Source organism: Saimiri boliviensis, chromosome X (genome assembly GCF_048565385.1).
Source record: "Saimiri boliviensis isolate mSaiBol1 chromosome X, mSaiBol1.pri, whole genome shotgun sequence".
Classification (NCBI taxonomy): domain Eukaryota; kingdom Metazoa; phylum Chordata; class Mammalia; order Primates; family Cebidae; genus Saimiri; species Saimiri boliviensis.
Genome location: NC_133470.1, coordinates 107,494,474 through 107,512,388, shown reverse-complemented (window position 1 = coordinate 107,512,388; position 17,915 = coordinate 107,494,474). Strand labels below are relative to the sequence as shown.

At 39.0% G+C, this 17,915-nt stretch overlaps 1 pseudogene; it reads right to left on the bottom strand.

Moving 5' to 3' along the window:
- Positions 1-4,056: 4,056 nt before the first annotated feature.
- Positions 4,057-4,310, bottom strand: LOC120361865 (small ribosomal subunit protein uS14-like; annotated as a pseudogene).
- Between the last annotated feature and the right edge of the window lie 13,605 nt (positions 4,311-17,915).

The following is a 17,915-nucleotide window of genomic DNA, read 5'->3' as shown; positions in this document are numbered from 1 at the left end:
ATTTTCCTACAAATTAAACACAAAAAGTCTTAATTCATATGTAAATTAAATACCTAAGTGAAATGGGTAATTTCCTACATAAATTAACAATGTCAACTCACAATCTACCACTTACCAGCTGTGTGACCTTCGACAAATTATTTAACCTCTCTGAGCCTCAATTTCTTCTGTAAATGATGGATAATAGTACATTCCTTATAGGATTATTATATAAATTAAAATTAAATTAGTTAGACAATGGAAAGTGCTTAGCACATAACATACGCTCAACAACTGTTCATTATCACCATTACTAGTTACTAATAAAATAAGAATATTTAGGAATTACAGATGCCATATGACCTTATAGGGAGTGCACAGTCACCATCTCTTGTCTGTAATTCCTGACTCCCTCCTGAGTCAGTGTTGACTGGAAGCCCCCTTGAGATTCTCTTCTTTGCTTTCATTCCTGATCATAGATCTCACTGTCTCTCCCAATCCACAATCATTATCCACTTCAGGGAAAGTCACATGGAGTCTCCTTTTTTTGTTGTTTGGTTGCTTGTTTGTTTCTCTGGGTTTTTTTTTTTTTTTTATCATGGAAAAAATATACATAACATAAAACTTACTATTTGAACCATTTTTAAAGTATACAGTTCGGTGGCATTAAGTGTATTTACATTGCTGTGCAACCATCATCACTATCTAGCTCCAGAACTTTTTATTGTCTCAAACTGAAACACTGTATCCATTAAGTCACAACTCTCCATTGTGGAACCTCTTTTTCGTGAAGGTCCCTCTTCCTTGCCTAAAGATATTAAGCCTTTGTCTTCTGAAGCTCTCAAGACTGGGTGGCCTTGAAGTCTCCAGGCCTCTAGAATGATGGTCTCTAGGCTTTTCCTCTCATTCAGTACCTTCAGTGAAAGTATGGAAGGTTACTTTAGAAACAAAAACATATTTACAGGGATACTGAGCCATTATAAGTCGTTATCCCTATCTTACTGGGCTAGATAGAACCTGTTATGGGTTGAATTGTATCCCTCCAAAATTTACATATTAAAGTCCTAACCCCTAGTACCTCAGAATGTGACCTTACTTGGAAATTACTTTATGGCATATGTAATTATTAATAGTTAAGATGAAGTTATGTTGGAGTAGGATGGGCCCTCTATTCCAATATGACTGCCATCTTTATAAAAAGAATACCATATTGAAGAGACAGACACAGACAGGATGAATGCCATGCAAAGATTAGAGTTATGCTGCCACGGGCCAAGGAACAACCAGAAGGTAGAAGAGAGGCCTGGAAGAGATCCTCCCTTCCTTAGCATCTTCAGAGGGAGCGTGACCCTGCCAACACCTTGATTTGGGGCTTGTGGCACCCAGAACTGAGAAAATAAATTTCTGCGATTTCAAGTATTTTAGTGGTACTTTGTTATAGCAGCCCTAAAAAACTAATACAGGCACCTACTCAACACAATAGGATTGAGAAGTTTTAAAGGGCAATGGAAGATTGGTAGAGTGTATTCATTTTCTATTGCTCTAGGTATAGGGAACTTCTGGGGAAGGTCAGCTTATGTAGAGGACGTAAGTTGGAGGCCATCAAAAGTTGGGGGCATGATAAGGGTCTCGGCTTCGTGGAGGACTCCGAATGTCCATAAATGCCAGGCCAGCTTACTGACATTTTCCTAGTGGATACATTTTCCAGATATATCCAGTAGTTCTCTTGTTTCCACAAGATGCACAATTTCTCACTTTTGGAAATAATTTTTGTTAATCCAAAGAGAGGACCTCTTGGAACAAGATAGGCACTTGAATGGAACCATTAGAAGGAGGCAGGTTTCTACACTGCTCAGGCTGGCATCATAAAAAAAAAATCACTGCTTAGGGCCGAACTCACATGCTGTTCAACTAGAGGTTGATTGTTGTCTTTTAAAAGGCAGGAGGCTTCCCTGGGCTATTGGGTGGGACCTTTGAAGATATGGCACCCGGCATGAGTTGAGGCATTCAATCCATTTTCCCAGAAGAGCTAAAGGCAGGGCCACTTCCCTGTTAGCGTTGGTGTGATTTCCTCACTATACACCACAGGTTCAGGAATCTAAGATCTTCTTTCAGCTACAAGTTGTTGTCTAAGAGTTGGGACTAAGGCCACAGAGGGCTGACCAGAAAGCTTCCTGCAACCCTGCTGATCTGCCTGACAGTTGGAAAGGCAAGATTCTTTCTCCAGGACTTGAAATTGCCTCCACCTTTTCATTAAAAATGAAATCTCATGACACTTAGAAGTTCATAAAATTGGAATATTTATTTGCTGGATTGGCCCTTAATGGTCTCTCACTTCTCATCTGTGCTTTCCTGTGTTCCAGCCTCATGTCAGTGTGCCCATCACACAAAGACAATATCCTCTTCTCAGCAAAATACTTTGAGGCTTATAAATGACAAATTGCGCCGGGCGCGGTGGCTCAAGCCTGTAATCCCAGCACTTTGGGAGGCCTGGACCGGTGGATCACAAGGTCAAGAGATTGAGACCATCCTGGTCAACATGGTGAAACCCCGTCTCTACTAAAAATACAAAAAATTAGCTGGGCATGGTGGTGCGTGCCTGTAATCCCAGCTACTCAGGAGGCTGAGGCAGGAGAATTGCCTGAACCCGGGAGGCGGAGGTTGCGGTGAGCCGAGATCGCGCCATTGCACTCCAGCCTGGGTAACAAGAGCGAAACTCCATCTCAAAAAAATAAAAATAAAAATAAATAAATAAATGACAAATTGTTGAGAAGGGAGAGAAGCCGTGCCTTGGACACATAAATTTATTTAAAGTGTGGCAATGCTTACTTTCAAAATTATCTTTTGTTTTTTAATTTCCCCAGTGAATCATTGCATAAGTTAGGTAACCCTAATTACAGATCAAAAGTAAGGCCCTCCCCCACAGAATAACTGACAAGATTTTCAGCAATAATCACCTTGACCAAATAATCATCATATGTAAGCATGCCCTTGGTATTTGCACATTTTCCAAGATCTAAAAGTGTATCACTTTATGAAGCCTTATTAAATGGGGGATGATGGCAAATTTAGCATTGTCACTATATCCTGTTAAGCTTTTTGGAAGGTAGTATAAGTTTCAATGCATGAGGCAACTCATTCATTTTTTTATTCATTCAGTAGATATCTTTAAGAACCTACTGGGGTGATACCAGCAAGAGGGCAGAATAGACTAGGAGATCCCAGGCTTCGCTCCCTGAAAGAGAAAGTCCAACTAGCAAGTATCCCCAGCAAAGAACACCTTTTTGAAAACCCCAAAACATGAAAATGAGACAGATACCCCTGTGTGAACCATAAAACCAAATAAAAACCACATTAGAAGGGTAAGAGAAATAGTCTTACTCTGCATTACCTCGCCTTTCCAAGTTGGCACCATGCCACATACAGGATTCCCCTTCCCACAGTTTCTACAGTGGGAAAAGAGAACAATGAATGGATAGTCAGTTTCCCTATAATTCCAAGGCACTTTCCAGGAAGTCCCTTCCTGGCCCAGTTTATGGAGAACCCTGAGGTAAGGATATGGCTAGACCGCCTGGTGTCAAGTAGAAACAAAGAAAGAAGACGGAGTTTACAGTGACTAGCACATGGATATTGGCAGTAATTCTGTGTTCCAACCAGCCAATGGCACAGCCCACCCACAAAGCCTAGCTGGTCACTCCTAGAAACATGGTAGAAAGTTCAATCTGACTTGAGTACCTAGATGGGTAGCCTTTATGCCCAGCCTCAGAGTCTACCCTAAGGCCCCACCAAGGCACAGAGATATTCACCTCCGCATATTTTGGCAGAGCACAAGACTAGATTTGCCAGACCCAGGAGTTCATACAGTGGCTCTGCTCAGCCTCAGAGCTGATACAAAGGGCCCACCCACAGAGAAATGCTCACCACTGAGCATTTCAGCAGAGCACAGAGACAAAGCCTAGACCTGCCCAATCCAGGAGTCCAAATAGTGATTCTGCCCAGCCTCAGAGTCCACCCCCAACTTCCTTTCCAGGCAGAGAGACACCTGCCACTGCACATTTCTAATTACTTTGTTTGTTTTTAAAAATGTTTATTTTATGTACAAAGAACTATCGTGGTTTTTCATGGTAGATATCTTGGATAATACTTTAAAGGAAGATCATTCAGTCCAACTTAATGAAACCGATATCCTTTGAGTACTGACGGAAACACTGGCAGCATATATTGAGGCCATATTTCTGGAACAGACCGTGCCAGTTTAAACAGACTCGACAAGAGCGAGAACCCTAGCCGATTTTTCGCAGGTGGCTCCAGTACAGCTCTTGGTGACTCATCTTGCTCTCAGGAGTGCAACAAGGTAAAAGCCATTTCTAATTATTATAGCGTCTGGACCCATCCATCTCAAGCAGTGACTCCATCTCGCACAGGCCAGCCTGTAGCCTTGCCCAATGGCAAAACCCTAATAAAGGAAACACTCCGCCAGGAAATATACAAAGCAACACTGCTCAATTAGAGGTGACGGCAGTGCCGCCAGCAGCTCCACCTAGTTACAAGAGCCCAGCCAGTGATCTTAGCAGACAATGAACCCCAGCCAGCAACTCAACCTGACTTCGGAGCTAAAACAACAGCCCAGCTAACTAGAGAATCCAACAGCAAGTTCTGCCCTCCCAGGATCATTAGTAACTGGCAAATCCAGAATCACAGACTATACTACATAATGAAAATTGATCTCTGTCATAGGACACTTGTAAAGGCTGAAAAAGGTGGCTGTCTCCTCAAATGTGTGGAAACAGCAATGTAAGGACAAAAGATTATGACGAATCAGGGAAATGTGACACCACAAAAATAAATAAACAAAGCCCCAACTATGGATCCTAAAGAAACAAAGATCTATCATAACTGGTGAAGAATTCAGAATAATTCCCGTAGGTAAATTCAGTGAACTACAAAAATATAGGATAGAAAATTAAATAAAATTTGGAAAATAATACATGAACAAAATGAGAAGTTTGACAAAGAAATAGAAATAATTTTAAAAAAATTTAAATCCCAGAGATGAAAAATAGGACTGAAATAAATTCCCCATAGAAAGCTTCTGTAGCAGATTCAATTAAAAAAAAAAAACAAAGAATCAGTGAGCTAGAATAGAGAACATTTGAAATTATTGAATCAGAACAATAAAAAATAAAAGGAATGAAAAAAGCCTACAGGAGTTATAAGCTACATCAAGAGAACAAACATTTTCATAATAAGAATTTCCGAAGGAGAAGAGAGAATGAAAGCCAGAAAACATATTTAAAGAAATAATGGCTGAAACTATTCCAAAAATGGGAAAAGATGCTAATATTTAGGTATAGGAAAGATAGGGATTTCCAATTAAATACAACCCCACAATAAAGGTCACCATGACACACAAACTATCAAACTATCAAAAATCAAAAACAAAGAAAAAATTCTGACAGCAGCAAGAAATAAAAAAAAAAAATCCCATATGAAAGACTTCTAATATAGCTATCAGTGGGCTTCTCAGCAGAAATCTTGCAAAGCAAGAAGGAGTGACATGAAATAGTCAAAGTGCTGAAGGACAAAACCTGCCAACCAAAAATACTGTACCTGGCAAAGCTGTCCTTCAGAAATAAGGGAGAAATAAAAGCTTTCCCAGACAAACAAAAGCTAACAGACTTCATCACCAATAGGCATGCTTTACAGAAATTACTAAGGGTTGGTTCCAAGTCTTTGCTACTGTGAACAGTGCCACAATAAACATATGTGTGCATGCATCTTTATAATAGAATGATTTATAATCCGTTGGGCATATATCCATACCCAGTAATGGAATTGCTGGGTCAAATGGTATTTCTATTTCTAGATCCTTGAGGAATCACCACACTGTCTTCCACAAGGGTTGAACTAATTTACACTCCTACCAACAGTGTAAAAGTGTTCGTATTTCTCCACATCCTCTCCAGCATCTATTGTCTCCTTATTTTTTAATGATCGCCATTCTAACTGCATGAGATGGTATCTCAATGTGGTTTTGATTTGCATTTCTCTAACAACCAGTAATGATGAACCTTTTTTCATATGTTTGTTGGCTGCATTTGTGTCTTCTTTTGAAAAGTGTCTGTTCATATCCTTTGCCCACTTTTTTTTTTTTTTTTTTGAGACAGAGTCTCGCTCTTGTTACCCAGGCTGGAGTGCAATGGCACGATCTCAGCTCACCGCAACCTCCGCCTCCTGGGTTCAGGCAATTCTCTTGCCTCAGCCTCCTGAGTAGCTGGGATTAAAGGCACACGCCACCACGCCCAGCTAGTTTTTTTGTATTTTTAGTAGAGACGGGGTTTCACCATGTTGACCAGGATGGTCTCGATCTCTCAACCTCGTGATCCACCCGCCTCGGCCTCCCAAAGTGCTGGGATTACAGGCTTGAGCCACCGCGCCCGGCCCCTTTGCCCACTTTTTAATGGGGTTTTTTTTTCCTTGTAAATTTGTTTAAGTTCTCCATAGATTCTGGATATTAGCTATTTGTCTGATGAGTAGATTGGAAAAATTTTTTCCCATTCTGTTGGTTGCTGGTTCACTCTACTGATAGTTTCTTTTGCTGTGAAGAAGCTCTTGAGTTTACTTAGATCCCATTTGTCTATTTTGGCTTTTGTTGCAACCCGAATGCCCATCAATGATAGACTGGATAAAGAAAACGTGACACATATATACCATAGAATACTATGCAGCCCTAAGAAAAGATGAGTTCATGTCCTTTGCAGGGACATGGATGAAACTGAAAACCATCATTCTCAGCAAACTGACACAAGAACAGAAAACCAACACATGTTCTCACTCATAAATGGGTGTTAACAATGAGAACACACAGACACAGGGAGGAGAACATCACACACCAGGACCTAGGGGGTCAGGGGCTAGGAGAAGAATAACAGGGCGTCGAGGGATTGGGGAGGGATAGCATTAGGAGAAATACCTAATGTAGATGAGGGGGCAATGGATGCAGCAAACCACTACCATGGCATGTGTATACCTACGTAACAAACCTGCACAATCTGCACATGTACCCCAGAATCTAAAGTATAATAAATAAATTTTTAAAAAAGAAATTGCTAAGGGAAGTTCATTAAGCTGAAATAAAGTCCACTAATTAACAACATAAAAAATATGAAAATGCAAAGCTCAATAATATAAGTATTATGGAGTCATATTCAGAATACTGTAGAACTGTAATGGTGGTACATAGGAAATTTCATCTCTAATATAAGATTTAAAAAGCAAAACTATTAAAAACAACTACAGCTAAAATAAATCATCAATGGATACGAGTTACAAAAGGATGTAAATTTTGACATCAAAAACATAAAATGAGGGGGGCTAAAGGTGTAGACTTGTTATATGAGATAAAGTTCTGATCAGCTTGAAATAGCCTATTGTAACTACAAGATAGTTTTTGTAAGCCTCAGGGTAACCACAAAGCAAAAATCTATAGTAGATCCACAAAGTGTATATAAAAACGATTCAAAGAATACCACTACAGCCTGGGTGAAGTGGCTCATGCCTGTCATCCCAGCATTTTGGGAGGCCAAGGTAGGTGGATCACTTGAGGTCAGGCATTCAAAACCAGCCTGGTCAACATGGTGAAACCCCATCTCTACTAAAATGCAAAAAATTAGACAGCCATGGTGTTGTGTACCTGTAGTCCCAGCTACTCAGGCAGCTGAGGCAGGAAATCACTTGAACCCAGGAGGTGGAGGTCAAAATTGTAGTGAGCTGAGATCATGCAACTGCACTCTAGTGTGGATGACAGAGCAAGACTATGTCTCAAAAATAAATAAATAAGCAAAGAATACCCACTATAGAAACCATCAAACAACAACAAAAAAACAACAGTAGAAAAGGAAAAAACAATCTACAAATCAATCAGAAAACAAATTACAAAATGGCAGTTATGTAAGTCTTTACTTATCAATAATTACTTTGAATGCAAATGGATTAAATTCTCCAATAAAAAGATATGGCTGAATCGATTTAAAAACAAATCTCAACTATATACTGTCTTCAGGAGACTCATCTCTCTTTTAAGGATAAACATAGACTGAAAGTGAAGGAATGGAAAAAGATATTCCATGCAAATAGATCCAAAAGAGAGCTGTAGTAGCTATACCTATGTTGGACAAAATATAGACTTTAACTCAAAAGATATAATAGGGCCGGGCGCGGTGGCTCAAGCCTGTAATCCCAGCACTTTGGGAGGCCGAGGCGGGTGGATCACGAGGTCGAGAGATCGAGACCATCCTGGTCAACATGGTGAAACCCCGTCTCTACTAAAAATACAAAAAATTAGCTGGGCATGGTGGCGTGTGCCTGTAATCCCAGCTACTCAGGAGGCTGAGGCAGGAGAATTGCCTGAACCCAGGAGGCGGAGGTTGCGGTGAGCCGAGATCGCGCCGTTGCACTCCAGCCTGGGCAACAAGAGCGAAACTTGGTCTTAAAAAAAAAAAAAAAAAGATATAATAAGAGACAAAGTACATTATATAATGATAAATATGTCAATTTATGAAGAGGATATAACATTTTAATAAATATGCATCCAACATTGAAGCAACTAAATATGTAAAGCAAATATTAAAAGATCTGCAGGATGAGATAAATCATAATACAATAATAGTATGGGACTTCCAATAATACTCTTTCAGCAAAAAACAGATCATCCAGGCAGAAAGTTAAAAAGGAAACATTGGACTTAAACTACACTTTAGACCAAATGGACTTAACAAACATATATAGAACATTCGATCCAAAAGCAACAGAAGACACATTCTTCTCAAATGCACATGAAACATCCTCCAGGACAGAACATAAGTTATGTCACAAAGCAAGTCTTAGCAAATTTGAGAAGACTGAAATTATATCAGTAACTTTCTCCAGCCATGATAGTGTGAAACTAGAAATAAATAATAGGAAAAATCCTGAAAAATCCACAAATATGTGAAAATTAAACAATATGCTTAAACAATTAATGGGCCATAGGATAAATCAAAGGGGAAATTTTAAAATGTATTTTTTAAAAGAACACTGTTCTTTGCAACAACATGGATGCAGCTGGAAGACATTATCCTAAGCAAATTAACACAGGAACAGGAAATGAAATACATGTCCTGACTTATAAGTGGTAGCTAAACATTGGGTACTCATCTATATAAAAATCGCAACAGGCTGGGCGCGGTGGCTCAAGCCTGTAATCCCAGCACTTTGGGAGGCCGAGGCGGGTGGATCACAAGGTCAAGAGATCAAGACCATCCTGGTCAACATGGTGAAACCCCGTCTCTACTAAAAATACAAAAAAAAAATTAGCTGGGCATGGTAGCACATGCCTGTAATCCCAGCTACTCAGGAAGCTGAGGCAGGAGAATTGCCTGAACCCAGGAGGCGGAGGTTGCGGTGAGCCGAGATCGCACCATTGCACTCCAGCCTGGGTAACAAGAGCGAAACTCCGCCTCAAAAAAAAAAAAAATCGCAACAATAGAATCTGAGAGGGTGGAGGAGAACAAGGGCTGAAAAACTACTTATTGGGTACTATGCTCATTACATGGGTGATAGGATTATTTGTACTCCAAATCTCAGCATCATGAAATACACTCAGGTAACAAACCTGCACATGTACCTCCTGAATCTAAAATAAAAGGTGAAAAAAAGAAAGAAAAATATTTCCAAGCCACAAATAGGATATTTCTCAAAAGTCCGGTAGGAGTGATGAATCAAAAACTAACTGGTAGATTTTTCTGTACATTTTTTTTTCAGTCAAATATAAAAACAATGACCCATGTGGCTGTTAGAATACCTTCATTTTACCAGTGTTTTAAAACTGACACCTTGACTTATCACTAACAAAATTATGATTTACAGAAAAACCCACTTTTCAGTAGTAAGAGTAAACAAATACTTTGAAATAAAATAGTCAAAGACTTCACCAAAAACTATTGTAACTAATGAAAGTAAAGCTGCAGAATATAAAATCGACACAAAATCAGTAGTATTTCTATACACTAATAATGAACTATCTAAAAAGAAATCAAGAAACATTCCCATTTGCAATAGCTACAAAAAATAAATAAAACACTTAGGAATAAATTTAACCAAGGAATTGAAAAATATGTACTCTGGGAGAGAGATCCAAGATGGCTGATCACTAGCAGCTCGGGATTGTAGCTCCCAGTGAAAGCGCAAAGAACGACAGGACGCCACACCTTCACATGAATTCTTGTTGCTCACTCACCAGGAGATTCCCAGCGGAGGAGCCCCACAGGTCACCAGCGCGACTCTTGTGACGAGCGAGGCGGTTTTGCCGGCGCCTCAGAGCGTCGGTTCTTGGTGCAGAGTCAGAAAAGCACCATCAATCTTAACGCCGCTGATTTAGTCCGTGCAGTGGGTGGCTCAGATTTCGGCGCTGAGAATTAATAAGTTGGACGTCCACTCAGAAACCCAGTTACAAAGACGGTAATTATAAAGACCACAGATGGATAAATCTACAAGGAAGGAAAGAAAACAGCCAAAAAAGGCTGAGAATACCCAAGATCAGAACGCCTCTCCCTCAGCGGGGGATCACAGTTCCTCATCAGCAACGAATCAAGGCTTGATGGAGAACGAGTGTGTTCCAATTACAGAAGCAGGCTTCAAAATGTGGATAATAAGAAACTTCTGTGAATTAAAAGAACTTGTTCTAACGCAATCCAAAGAAACTAAGAACTTTGAAAAAAGGTTTGATGAAACGTTAACAAGAATACACAATTTAGAGAGGAAAATAAGTGAATTGATGGAGCTGAAAAACACAATACGAGAACTACGTGAAGTATGCACAAGTTTTAACAGCCGAATTGATCAAGCAGAAGAAAGGATATCAGTGGTCGAAGACCAACTCAATGAAACAAAACAAGAAGACAAGTTTAGAGAAAAAAAGATAAAAAGGAACGAGCAAAGTCTCCAAGAAATATGGGACTATGTGAAAAGACCTAATCTACGCTTGATAGGTGTACCTGAATGTGACGAAGAGAATGAATCCAAGCTGGAAAATACGCTTCAGGATATTATTCAGGAAAATTTTCCCAACCTAGTAAGGCAGGATAATATTCAACTCCAGGTAATACAGAGAATACCACAAAGATATTCCTCAAGAAGAGCAACTCCAAGGCACGTAATTGTCAGATTCACCAGGGTTGAAATCAAGGAGAAAATACTAAGGGCAGCCAGAGAGAAAGGTCAGGTTACCCACACAGGGAAGCCTATCAGACTTACAGCAGATCTCTCAGCAGAAACCCTACAGGCCAGAAGAGATTGGGGACCAATATTCAACATCCTTAAAGAAAAGAACTTTCAACCAAGAATTTCACATCCAGCCAAACTAAACTTCGTAAGTGAAGGAAAAATATAGTTTTTTGTGAACAAGCAAGCACTCAGAGATTTCATCACCACCAGGCCTGCTTTACAAAAGCTTCTGAAAGAACCACTACACATAGAAAGGAACAAACAGTATCAGCCTTTCTAAAAAATACCAAAAAGTAAAGAACATCAATATAATGAAGAATTTACATCAACTAATGGGCAAAATAGCCAGCTAATATTAAATGGCAGTATTAAACTCACATATATCATTATTAATTCTAAATTTAAATTGACTAAATCCCCCAATCCAAAGACAGACAGGCAATTTGGTTAAAAAACTAAAACCCAGGCCGGGCACGGTGGCTCAAGCCTGTAATCCCAGCACTTTGGGAGGCCGAGGCGGGTGGATCACAAGGTCAAGAGATCGAGACCATCCTGGTCAACATGGTGAAACCCCGTCTCTACTAAAAATACAAAAAATTAGCTGGGCATGGTGGCGTGTGCCTGTAATCCCAGCTACTCAGGAGGCTGAGGCAGGAGAATTGCCTGAACCCAGGAGGCGGAGGTTGCGGTGAGCCGAGATCGCGCCATTGCACTCCAGCCTGGGTAGCAAGAGCGAAACTCCGTCTCAAAAAAAAAAAAAAAAAAAAAAAAAAAAAACTAAAACCCATCAGTATGCTGCATCCAGACCCATCTCACATTCAAGGATACACAAAGACTCAAAACAAGGGATGGAGAAAGATTTACCAACCAAACAGAGAGCTAAAATAAATAAATAAAAAGCAGAAGTTACAATTTTTGCCTTTGATAAAATAGTCGTTAAAGCAACAAAGATCAAAAGAAGCAAAGAAGGACATTATATAATGATAAAAGGATCAATGCAACAACAAGAAGAGCTAAAGATCCTAAATATATACGCACCCAATACAGGAATACCCAGACATACAAGACTAATAAAGAGACTTAGACTCCCACACAATAATAGTGGGAGACTTTAATATTCATATTAGACAGATCAATGAGACAGAAAATTAACAACGATATCCAGGACTTGAACTCAGATCTGGAACAAGTAAACATAATTAACATTTATAGAACTCTCCACTTTAAATACACAAAATATACACTCTTATCAGTACCACATCATATCAACTTAGAAGTTTAAACGAAATGTTGGTTGGCTCCTTGTTTGTTATTCTCTTCCCTCATTTTCTTTTATGTCTCCATTATTAAGGACAATTATAGGCATACCCGTATTTAGACTGCATTCTAGCCTGGGCAATAAAGCAATACCCCCATTCTCTCTCTCTCTTCCTCTTTCTCTTTCTTCCTCTTCTTTATTCTTTTCCTTATTATTCTTAAAAAAATGACAGAGGGTATTATAATATTTCTATTCAACTGTCCTAGATTTAAAATTAGGATAAAATAAAGGTAGACATTTTTGGAAAAAAATCTTTTGGATAACCTTAATATTCACTAAAAGGGTGCTTGTGTGTATATATATGTGCATGTTTGTATGATATATGTGTATGTGGGTGTATGTGTGTGCAGTTTATGTATGTGTATGTAAGTGTACGTGTGAGAAATATATACTTAATAATATCTGATTGTTTTGATCACTTAAATATGATGGCGAGCATTGAACTTCACTTTAGACAAAGAAAACAAAAGAATTATAGAATAATATTGTCTACTGCTTTAATAGCTCTCTTATTTAAGTAATGTAGCTTTATTTTTAATATAAAATGGACATTGTTGCTGGGCGCGGTGGCTCAAGCCTGTAATCCCAGCACTTTGGGAGGCCGAGGCAGGTGGATCATGAGGTCGAGAGATCGAGACCATCCTGGTCAACATGGTGAAACCCCGTCTCTACTAAAAATATAAAAAATTAGCTGGGCATGGTGGTGTGTGCCTGTAATCCCAGCTACTCAGGAGGCTGAGGCAGGAGAATTGCCTGAACACAGGAGGCAGAGGTTGCGGTGAGCCGAGATCACGCCATTGCACTCCAGCCTGGGTAACAAGAGTGAAACTCCGTCTCAAAAAAAAAAAAAAAAGGACATTGCCATTTATTTGTAGTTGTGTAGTTGTTGATATTATCCTCCAATAGATAGCCATTGCCACTATACAATTTCATTGCCAAAGAAATTAAGTTTATCTGGTGAAATAAAAATGTTTGACATTCTATATCTAGTAATGAGCAAAAGCAAATTTCACAAAATGCACTAGAATTTTCATATAGGCGAATAAAACTTTAGTACATCAGGTATTCTTTTAAAGGTCTTTATTTTACATCACAAATGTTTTGTCTTATTTAATTGAATGGCTTATTAAAATATAATACAGTTCTGTCATTCATAAAAAAAAGAAAAAGAAAAAAGAAAAATATGTACTCTGAAACCTATAAAACATTGATAAAAGAAATGGAAAAAGATACAAATAAATGAAAATATATTCCATGTTCATGGATTGGAAGAATCAATATTGTTAAAATATTCCTACTACCTAAAGTAGTCTACAGATTCAATGCAATCTGTATCAAAATACCAGTGTTATCTTCACAGAAATAGAATAAACAATCCCAAAATTCATATAGGCACACACACACATAGACACAAATCCCAAATAGCTAAGGCAGTCTTGACTAAGAAGAACTAACATGGAAGAATCACACTACCTGACATCAAACTACATTACAAAGCTCTGGTAATTAAAACAGCATGGGACTGGCATAAAGAAAATAGACACATTGACCAATGGAACAGAATAGAGAGCCTAAAAATGAACCCACATGTTTACAACCAATTGACTTTTGACATGGGTGCCAATAACTAACACAATGGGAAAAGAATAGTCTCTTCAAAAATGGTATTGAGAAAACTAAATATCCACATGCATAAGAATGAAATTGGACCCTTATCTCATGTCATATACAAATAAACTCAAAAGGTATTAAAGACTTAAATGTATGACCTAAGACTGTAAAACCATTGAAAGAAAACATGGGGGGAAAGCTCCATGACATTGGTCTGAACAATTTTTTTTTATCCCAAAACTCAGGAAACAAAAGCAAAAACAGACAAATTGGATTACATCAAACTGAAAAGCTTCTACACAAAAAAGAAACAAGAGTGAAGAGACAACCTATGGATTGGGAGAAAATATTTGCAAGTCACACACCTGACAAGGGGTTAATATCTAAAATATATATTAAAAACTCCTACAACTCAACAGCAAGAAAACAAATAACCTGATGTTAAAATGAATGAAAAACCCGAATAGACATTTCTCAAAAAGAAAACATACCAGTGACCAACAAATTTATGAAAAATGCTCAACCTCACTAATCATAGGGAAACGCAAATTTAAAACCACTCTGAGATATTCTCTCACACCTGTCAGAATGGCTATTACCAAAAAGATGAAAGGTAGTGTTGTTGAGGATGTGCCAAAAGAGAAACCACCGTACACTATTTCTGGGAATATAAATTAGTACAGCACAGCCATTATATATGGACGTTCCTCAAAAATCTAAAAATAGAACTACCATGTAATCCAGCAATCTCACTTCTGGATATATACCTAAAGAATTTGAAATCAGTATGTCGAAGAGACACTTGCACTCCCATGTTTATTGCAGTGTTATTCACAATAGTCAAGATATGGAAGCAACCAAAGTGTCCACTAATGGAGGAATGGATAAAGAAAATGGAGTATAGACACACAATGGAATACTATTCAATTTTTTTAATAATAAAATTCTGTCATTTGTGACAACATGGATGAACCTGGAATAAATTACACTAGGAGAAATGATCCAGGCACAGAAAGACAAAAACCACATGATCTCACTTGTATGTGGAGTCTAAATCAATCGAACTCATAGAAGAAGCAGAGAGTAGAAAGGTCATTATCAGAGGCTAGGAGGTGAGAGGAATGAGGAGATGTTAGTCAAAGGACACAAAGTTTCAGTTAAATAGGAGGAATAAGTTTTTTGAGATCTATTGCACAGCATGGTGACTATCGTTAATAAAGATGTATTGTATATTTCAAAACTGCTAGGAGAGTAAATTTCAAATGTTCTCACCACAAAAACTAATAAGTATTTAAGGTGACGGATATGTCGATTAACTTGACTTAAGCATTTTACATTGTAGTACATATATCATAACAACACTTTGTACCCCATAAATATATACAATTTTAAAAATTAACAAAACAAATGTTTTGGTTATAAAAGATACTTTTGTTATGTAAAAAATTTTAAAAATAAAAGAATCTATTACATTTTAGGCACATTGCTACACACTTAGGATACAATAATAGCTAAGATGAAGCCTTCCCTCACCAAGCTAAAGGGCTAAAATTTGGGAGACATACAATTAAAACAATTGCAATAATGTGTGATACATTTTGTAAGAGATTAGCCTTTCAAATGGCTGTGAGAGTATGGTGGAGAGACATTTATTCTGAATTTAGGAATGCGTGTGAAGTTGAGAAGAATTCCCAGAGGTGATAAAATTACAGCTGAGACCAGAAGGATGAGTTAGCCAGTATTGTGCAGGCTATGGGCATGGCACATATTGGGAACCAAATCCATTTCATTACAGTTAGAGTGTTAACTTAAAAGAGCGAGATCTGGTTTAAAAAAATAAGGGTGGGCCGGGCGCGGTGGCTCATGCCTGTAACCCCAGCACTTTGGGAGGCTGAGGCGGGTGGATCACGAGGTCAAGAGATCGAGACCATCCTGGTCAACATGGTGAAACCCCTGTCTCTACTAAAAATACAAAAAATTAGCTGGGCATGGTGGCACGCGCCTGTAATCCCAGCTGCTCAGGAGGCTGAGGCAAGAGAATTGCCTGAACCCAGGAGGTGGAGGTTGCGGTGAGCCGAGATCACGCCATTGCACTCCAGCCTGGGTAACAAGAGTGAAACTCCATCTCAAAAAAAATAAATAAATAAAAATAAATAAATAAATAAAATAAAATAATGAAAAAATAAGGGTGGATAAGTGGACAGACACCAGGTCATGAAAGGTTTTCTATGACGTGTTAAGAAATTGAGACATTTCTCTTAGTAGTGGGAAGCCACTAAAGGCTTTTGAGGAGGAAAGTTACATGATCAGATTCATAGTTTAAAAAGCACACTATAGGCCAGGCGCAGTGGTTCAAGCCTGTAATCCCAGCACTTTGGGAGGCTGAGGCGGGTGGATCACGAGGTCAAGAGATCGAGACCGTCCTGGTCAACATGGTGAAACCCCGTCTCTACTAAAAATACAAAAAATTAGCTGGGCATGGTGGCGCGTGCCTGTAATCCCAGCTACTCAGGAGGCTGAGGCAGGAGAATTGCCTGAACCCAGGAGGCGGAGGTTGTAGTGAGCTGGTGAGCTGAGATCGCGCCATTGCACTCCAGCCTGGGTAACAAGAGCGAAACTCCCTCTCAAAAAAAAAAAAAAAAAAAAGCACACTATAGCTGCAACAAAGAAAACTGGTTGGAGGAGAGGGCAAGAGTGGAAGCGGGAAGACCAATTTGGAGGTCATTGCAGTTCCCCAGCAGATAAACGATGGCAGCCTGGAGGAGAGTGTAGTCCACAGTGCAGCGATGGAAATGTAGAAGAGTAGAGAGATTCAAATGCTGTGTAGGATCTAAGATGGACAGCACCTGGCAATTGATTGAATGTGGAAGAGGAGAATAAAGAAGGTGTCAAGGATGAGTCCTTGATTTAGGGCATAAGCAACTGGGTGGTTGGGGATGACATTCACTGAGATAAAGAGCACTGGAGAAGGTGCAAACAAACAAGGGGAGCTGGAGGAAGGGGAATATGAGTTTAGTTTTGGAAATTTTTTTAAAAATTCATTTTACTTCAACTTCCAAGATACAAGTGCAGAATGTGCAGGTTTGTAACATATGTATAAGTGTGCCATGGTGGTTTGCTGCACCTATCAATCTGTCACCTAAGTTTTAAGCCCCGCATGCATTAGCTGTTTGTCCTGATGCTCTCCCTCTCCTCGCTGCCCCACCCACCGACAGTCCTCACTGTGTGATGTTCCCCTCCCTGTGTCCATGTGTTCTCAATGTTTGACTCTCACTTAGGAATGAGAACAGGCAGTGTTTAGTTTCCCATTCCTGTGTTAGCTTGCTGAGGATAATAGCTTCCAGCTTCATCCATGTCCCTGCAAAGGACATGATCTCATTCCTTTTTATGGCTGAATAGTATTCCATGATGTATACGTACCACATTTTCTTTATAGTTTTAGAAATTTTGAGTATGCAGCACATGTGATACATCCAGATGGAAACGTCTAGTCAATAATAGAGTAAGTAACAGGGCTGAAAATATAACTTGAAATTATCATGATATAGAAATTATACTGTACTTTAAGCCATCAGATGAGATTGCATAGGCAGAAAACATATGATAACAAGTAAAAAGGTCTGAGGCTCAAGTCCTGAGAAATCCAGCACTTAGAGTTTAGGTGTATGAGAATGAATAACCAAATGAGACTGAGAGGAAGAGGCCAGAGAAGTAAAATGAAAACCTGGAGAGCTGTATCACTAAA